Here is an 8,530-nt window from a genome sequence, read left to right on the forward strand (position 1 = left end):
AAACTGGGAGGAGGGTAGAGAGAATAGTGCAACAATGAATGAATGGAAACCCAAAATCTCTGTAAATGTTTTATGAAAATTAATAAAATATAATTATAGGGAAAAAAGCAATTTTAAAAGTTAAAATGTTGCATTTTTGTCCCCTACAAATTCAAATTAAATCCATGCCATCTAATCGATTCTGATTAATAATGACCCTACAGGTACAGCAGAAATCTTCCATAAAGTTTTCGAGGCTGTAATCTTTATGGGGGTCGAAAGGTAGGTTTGTTCTTCCAATGGAGCAGCTGTGGGTTCGAAAAGCCCAATTAGCAAGTGAGTGTCGCCACGTGCCACTGACATAGAACTGATATTTGACCCACCAGGACGTTGTCAGGGGCTATAAACTGCATAGGAGGAAACTGCCCATCTTTCTTCCTAAAAAGAGCTGATGGATTCAAAGCACCCGCCTTTGGGTTGGCAGCACAATTCCTTACCCACTAGGCCACCAGAGCTTCCTATTTCATGAGTGATTCATAACACACTTATTTTCCCCAAATTGCAACTCCTTACCCACTAGACCACCAAAGCTTCCCACATCATATTTATTTTTCACAAATTATAAAATGAAATTCTATATTAATATATATGTGATGTCTGAGATTTGGAGATCAGTGGTTGAGTCAGGTTTAACTCACAGTGACCCTACTTAAAAACCTTACCCAATATTGTGCCATCCTTACAATCTCTGCTGTGCTTAAAGTTCATTCTAATTAGTGTGACAATCCATCTCATTAAGGGGTTGAGGGTCTTCCTCTACTTAGAGGATGTGCTACTTTTCTAACTAAAGATGATGTTCTTCTCAAGCAACTTGCCCTTCTTGGTAACATGGCCAAAATATGTGAGATCAATTTTCATCTTTCTATTATTATTAATTTTAATGAAAATTTACAGAGACTTTGGATTTCCATTCATTCATTGTTGCACTTTTCTCCCTGCCCACCCCTCCCCCCCCCCAGTTTGCTCTTCTCTTTGAAAAGGAACAGAAAAAATTCTTTCATTGTTATACAGTCCCTCCCCCCAAGTCCACTCCCCTATGCAGACTTTGTTCTGGACTCCTGTTGACAATAATACCTAATCATATATTCTTCCTAAACAGTTCTCTCCCTCATCTGGTTCAATGCAGTATACATAATTTATCCCATCTTTCTCAGTCTACCACCAACCCTGATGTTCAGTCCCATTTTATAATAGTGGCACTGTGCAGTATTTGTCCTTTTGTGATGGAGATATTTCACTCAGCATAACGTCCTCCAGGATCACCCATTTTGTAAAATATTTCATGAGTTCCTTGTTTTTCAATGCAGCCTAGTATTCCATTGTGTGACTATACCAGAGCTTCTCTATCCATTCATTTGTTGATGGGCACTTACATAACTATTATATCTATTATGTGCAATTACTATTTTTTCCCATGGCTAGACTGAAATGAAGAAGCCCTGTAAGCACAGTGGTTAAGTACTTATCTGCTAACCATAATGTCAGTATTTCAAAACCAGGACCAGTTCTGTTGAAAAAGATGTCAACTGTGATCCGGCAGTCCATACCTATAAAGATTACAAGCCTGAGAAACCCTGCAGAGCAGATCCACTCCACTGATAGTACAAGGTCAATATGAGTCAGCATTGATTTAACAGCAATAAATTTTTGGGTTTAGACTATTTTTTTTTTTTAATTCTCTGAAAGATTTAAAACAATACCAAATAAGGAAGTTTTCTTTGCAACCAAGGTGAAGTTAAAATTTTCAATTTTTATAAAACCCATTAAGCATTAAAATGATCTGTACATTTTCAATTAGTTCTTTACTGCTCCAGAAAAAAAGAAAAAAGATTTTCAAGATGAGATTCTGAACATTTTATGAGAAAATATAGTACTCTATTTTAAATAAAAGGATAGCATCACTGGAGATGTTGTTTTCCCAAAAAGTAATAAAAAAAGACCTTATGCCTACGATTGGAAATTTTTCTTAAAAAGAAATTTAAAAAAATTCAGTATATTTGTTGCTGTCATCAAGTTGACTGTTACTCCTATGAACAACAAATCTGAAGCTTGTCCTATCCTTTGCCCTTCTCATCATATCCAACATACTTGAGACCATTGTTATAGTTACCATGTCAATCTATTTTATCGTAGGTCATCTTCTCCTATGTTGACCCTTTACCTTTCTCAGCATGATGTCTTTCTCCAAGAACTGACCTCTTATTTTAGGCATATTTGGGCATGCCAAAAATATGTGAGACGAAGCTTTGCCATCCTTGCTTCCAAGGAACACCTTGGATTCACGTTCTGCAAGATAAGACTTGTTTGTTCTTTTGACAGTCCATGGGATACTCAGCAGTTCTCCAACACTCCAAACTAAAGGCATTAATTCTTCTTCTGCATGCATAACACTGTCCAGATTTCCGATGCATAGCAAGAAACTGAGAAGACATGGTTTGGACCAGATACACCTTGGTCTTTAAAATGACATCATTGCTCTGTTGTAACCTGGAGAGGTCTCTGATAGCAGATTTTCCCAATGCAATTTATCTTAGATTTCTTGACTACTGCTATCAAGGGTGTCAACTGTGGATCCAAGTAAGATGAAATTGTTAGTAAGTTCAATCTTTTCTCCACCTATGATGATGTTGTCGACTGGTCCAAAGGTAACTTTAGAAATTTAAAATAATTATTAGTCCATTATTTTAAAAACACCATTTTTTGTACAAAAGCTCTACTTATATTTTATATATAAAACTATTTTTTTAAAAATAACTAATTATCCAGAGGAGCTACAATTATTTCACTAGAGTGACCACAGTATATTAGGATGATGATGTTGTTGAGGTGTCACTGAGTTGACAACTCACAGCAATTTTATGAATAACAGATCTAAACTGTGCTCTGTCTTGTGCCACCCTCACAATTTCCAATATGGTCAAGCACACTGTTACAGTCACTGTGGTAACTTGTGGTTGCTGTGAGGCTGAACACTGTGACACTGATGTCAAATGCGTTAATGGTTGGTTACCCAATGTGGACAGAGAGTGGGGTGGAGCTCCCCGATTAAAATAAGCTTGGAAGAAGGAATGGCATCCACTTCCATAATAGCTTGCCTCCAGAAACCCTATGAACCTGGAGAGAGGATGAGAGACATCCAAGCATTGAGGACTCTCCTTCATAGGGTCGCTATGAGTTGTCTGCGACTCGACGGCACTTAAAAACCACCACCACCACCTCCTCTCCCAACAACATGCTCAAAGTATGTGAGACCCAAATTTTCCTATCTTTGCCTTTAAGGAGTGTCTTCATTGCACTTCCTCTAACACAGATCTGTTTGTTCTCTTGGCAGTCATGGGATATTCAGTATTCTTTGCCAAAACTAAAATTCAAAGGTCTCTATCTCTGGTCTTCCTGATTCACTGTCCAACTTTCAGCTGCACACAGTTTTCATCAGACACACCTTAGTCTTTATAATGACATTCTGCTCTTAGGGGTTTAGAGAGGTCTTCCCCAAAGCAACACATCCTTTAATTTCTTGCTTACTGCTACTGTGTTGAACGGGGATCCAAATAAAATTACCAACAACTTCAATCTTTAATCCATCTATCACAATACAGGCCTATTGGTCCAGTGATTAAGATTTTTGTTTTTTTGATGTTGAGGTATAACCCATATTGAAGACTTTAGTCTTCTTCAGTAAGTCGTCTTTGCAAGTAAGGTTGTGTCATCTATATTAATACAGGTTGTTGAGTCTTCCTCTAATCCTGATACCACATTCTTCTTCATTAAGCCAGATATTTGTTAAAAGTTCTGAGTATACTTCATTTATTATCTATACTTTCAGGGAATTTTTTCAATTCCATTTTTTTCATAAGCTCATTTTTAAAACCAACCTCATGCAACAGCTTGTAGTAAGAATGAGGTAGCTTCTTCCTAGCATTTCTATCGAGCAATGACTTTTTAAAAGGAAAACTTTACAAAAGATGAGATGCACAGATGCTTCCCTAAACACTGTCAAGCTCTCGAGATACTGTATTACTAATACAGCATAATTATAAAAAAATACTTAAAAATTATGTGGTAGCATTTATTACATTATGAAAGGCTGAATTTTTGGTCCAATGTATTAGAGTGGGTTATGTATAATTTCTTTTACTTTCTGCAATCAATACTCAAAAGATGATGTATTAAAGGAATTTCTTTGATATGACACAGGGCTTTAGATTTTAGCTATTACTGTCACAGAGAGACTAATTTCTAATATTTAATATTTCTAGTTTTATTAAGGCCTAAAACATACTTTAAACAGTAAGATTGCCTATTAAGCAGTTTTTCATTTTCTAAGCACAGTTTAAGGGAACATTGGTGGTCTAGTGGTAAGGAATTGCACTGTCAACCCAAAGCACATGGTTTAAATCTACCAGCTTTTCCTTAGGAGAAAAACAGGTAATGTCCTATGTGATTTACTGCTTCTGAAAACCTGCTGGAAGGTCAGCTAAGAGTAGGTACAGACTAGATGACAAATACCACCACTATAAAGATTTTAAAGAAAGTCAATTCTTTTCCTTGATCAATTTACAATAGGAAAACATCTAACAGTATTGTTAATAGCAATCAGTCCTTGAGAATAATTGGTATTTTACAGAATAGTCTACTTTTAAAAATAAAAAAGTATTTTTAATACAAATTACAAAAAAAATATTAACCATTGGAGGGTACAGTACTTTGGCTTAAAATCAAATAATATTACTACAGATTTGTAAAACGGATGTTCAAGGACTACTGATATCTGATTATTTAAAATATATGAATGGTGTATTTTTTTTTTCCCACTGTCAGAAAAAAAGGAAGCAAAGGCCTAAATTAAGGGAGAAAATTCTCAAAAGCTACTAACATATGAAGGCAAAACTACGAAGGCAGAGACGCACAGTTATTAGAGAGAGGAGCTCTAGGGGCCTAGTGGTAAGGAGTTGCACTGCCAACCAAAAGGCCTGCAGTTCGAATATGCCAGCTGCCTGCAGGAGGTAAGATGGGCAAGGCATAATAACTATTATGGTAAAAATGCAGGCACTGACAGAGAGTAACTGAGTTAAAATAATAAAGAAAAGTAAACCAGAGTTTGCAAGTTGTTTAGTTTTAGAAAAGGGTTCAATGAATAGGTATAGGAAGTATGTGGCATTTTGTTTTTGTGGTTCATTTTACTTTAGAATATTGTTGTTTTTATTGCTGTGGACTGTTGATTTGGAACCCATACGTGATCTTCCAGCAGGTTTTCAGATGCACTACATCACATAGAAAGACTGTGTATCTTTCTCCCTAAAAGCAGATGGTGGATTTATTTGAATTGCATACCTGCATACCTTTGCATTGATGGCACAACTCCTCACCAGTAAGACGCCAGCACTCCCTAGACATTGTTAGGCATAAATAAAAATTTGTTACCTAAGTAATGAGATCTTACACATAAATACAAGTGGTTCTCACTGGGGTAATACCCGCCTAGGATCATTTCCAACTATACAAAGGCACTTGCTGCTATGACTGGGCAAAGAAGGCATATAACTGCCAGTTTAGTACCTGGATAGCAGATCTGTTTATTTTCTTTAGTATGCCAGATAATCCTGTTTAACAAAATGTCAATAGTATCTTCAATAATCACATTTGCTACATAAAGTACAATTATAAATACTTTTTGCAACGAGAAAAAAAGCAAAGTATAAGTGTTGTAAATTTATTATGCACAAAACAAATCTGACAAGGCAATCCTTGGAGAGGGACATCATGCATGAGAAGGTGGAGAGAAAGCGCAAGAGAGGAAGATCCTCGATGAAACGGATTGATTCAGTGACTGGGGTATTGGGGATAGGGGTTTCAGAGACAATAAAATTGGTAAAGGATAGAGTAGGGTTCAGAGCTGTTGTACATACGGTTGCGTGGCTCAACGACACATAACAACAACGTGGTATATACTAATAAAAATTATTATTAATTATTTAAAAGTGCATTTCCGTTAAAATGGTGGGAGTGTCAACTTAACATTATTATTGAGACAAAAAAAAGATGATTTTCTTCCCTCCATCTTTAAAAGTTTAACTCTTTAAAACCAACCTGTCAAGTCAAACAAAAACCCAACCTACACAATCTATTTTTTTGTCTTCTCACCAACAACAACAAAAAAGATTTTATTAAGCTGTTCTTATGTTTTCATGACTTTCCTTTTCTAAAGACAGCATCTATCAGCCTTTTTATGTGCCAGAGTGAAACGTTTCCTATACATTACTAAATTTTATTCACATGCTAATCCCATGTAGTTGTTATTGTTTTCCAGTTTATATGGGAGAAAATTGTGTTAGAGGTTACTTGCCTAAGGCTCCTTCCCTATTCTTTTCACTATTTTATAGCATTATGGTATCAGAGATTAAACAGCAACAAAATTAATGAAAATTCTCCCACAGGGCTTTTGTAGCCTTAAAAACCTCACCCTTTTTGTCACTTAAAGTGGTTCAGGGTAATAAAAGAAAAAGTAATAGTAAAGATTAAGAAATAGCCATTGGTGCTGCTACCAACTAAATTTTAATTTTTCTCTTTGTCCTTTGAAACAATCTTAGTGATTGTCATTTTTCACTATCAACAAGCATCATTAGAAATTTCCAAACACTTTTTCCTGTTAAATGACCTTTTACTCTATACTTTAAGTTGGGGGTTTTTTTGTTTGTTTTAAACATATACTTAACACAGCTGTCAATTCAACATTTTATAACTTAAATATTCAATAAGTTTTTTTTCAAATAGCTTTAGAAGGCAATTATAACAAGTTGAGATAATTGCAAAGGAACTAAGCAATAACTAAATGGGGAATTGAATGAATTTCTACCTTGAACACCAAGTGCATTGAATGAGGTTAATGCTTGATTTGCTGCTGCTTGTTGTGTGGCCGAGCCAACTCAGCGCCCTAACTACAACGAATCTAAAGCTTGCCTTATCCTGCGTCAATTCATCTTGTCAAGGGTCTCCCAAGAAAAGGAAAGAAACAGAGTTGAGACCCGAGTTAGAACATGATGAAAGCAGTGCTTTCAATCGGTTTTCCACAGCTTGAGTCACTAAGTGACATTTTAAAAGTTTCAGTGTATTAGAATAATATACTCTACAGAATTTGGTCCGTCCGCTGGAAACGGAACCTCTCTTTGATGGAAACAAGGCAGTGTGCGTTTTACACAAACCATCAGGTCTCTTGATCGGCAGAGTCAGAACCAACAGTGTCCTGCTCACTGATGGAAGCTCACAGAGCTGGCACGAATCCACCTCCTGCACCAGCAGGCGCTCACTAGGCCGGCCTCTTCCAAGGCTCTCATTCCTGGGCTTCCACTGTCATTTTCATCATTCCAGTGCATCGACATTTTAGATATTCGGGTCTGTTCCAATTCTGCTGCCTCATCCATATGTAAGTCAGTTTATAGTCCCGTATAACAGAAACTTTTGGGAAAACCAAAAGCTTCACAGACAAAAGACCACGCAAGCAAGAAATGCAAAGCGAAGAACAATAAAAACATCTCAAACACAGAGGATGAGGAAGAAAGGGTAAGAATACAGCACGCCTAGGACGTTTTGGCCTTAGTTATCACGAATCAACGTCTAAGAGACATTCCAGCCACTCCTTCCAGAATATGATTGTTTTCTCCGTAGCTACTTATAAGAGAAAAAACTCCTTGCCTGGAGAAACTGGACGTGGGGATGTGTCCGTTTCCCACCTCTCCGTCCGCTCGGTGGAGTCTGGAGCTTGCTCCTCTGGAGGAAACCCCGCGGTCCCACCCGGGCGGGCGGCCGAGGGCTTCTCGGACCGCTACATTCAACACTTGAGGTGGGATCGGAACCCGGTGGCCAAGAAAGCGTCACCTTGTTCTCATTTCTCCTTCTCGCCCAAGCACAGCTGTTGTGGCGACGCCAGCGGGCAGGCCCAACTTCCTGTGACAGGAAAAGCCTCGGTCGCCGACTGAAGCCGGCCGGCGTGCTCGGCAGCGCTCCCCGCCTCGCGCCCCGGGAGCTCGGCCTCCGGTCTCGAAAACCCGCTGGCCACTAGCTATGTATTATCCTAGTTCTCTCTGCACCTAAGCAGCATACAACTCTCACCCTCTCTCAGAACTAAGGACTGCAGGGTCCTCAAAGGCCTCCGCTTCGCATCCCGCGGCTCCCGGGGCGAGCAAATCGTTTCCGGGTCCAATCCCCTCCCCCCCCAACCTCGCGTCTGGCAGCGGAAGAGCTTCCGGGTCGGCGGCCGAGTTGCTGCCGTGCCTGCCGCTTCTCGGCCGGGCTGCGGACTCAACGGGGCGGGTGACTCGGGGGCGGGGGTAGCTGCGGCGTGGGCACCAGCTGCTGAGCCGGAGGCGGGGAAGGTGGAAGGGGGCGGCAGGGATTGCGCGCGCGCAAGGCTGGAGGATGAACCGGACTTGACCGCGAGGCGGAGGCTGGAGCCACCGCCCCCTCTGCCCCTCCCCTGAGTGAGGCGGTGCGA

The sequence above is a fragment of the Elephantulus edwardii genome, unplaced genomic scaffold (assembly GCF_000299155.1).
Source record: "Elephantulus edwardii isolate Elephantulus edwardi_28Jun2011 unplaced genomic scaffold, EleEdw1.0 scaffold00098, whole genome shotgun sequence".
In the NCBI taxonomy this organism is placed as follows: Eukaryota; Metazoa; Chordata; class Mammalia; order Macroscelidea; family Macroscelididae; genus Elephantulus; species Elephantulus edwardii.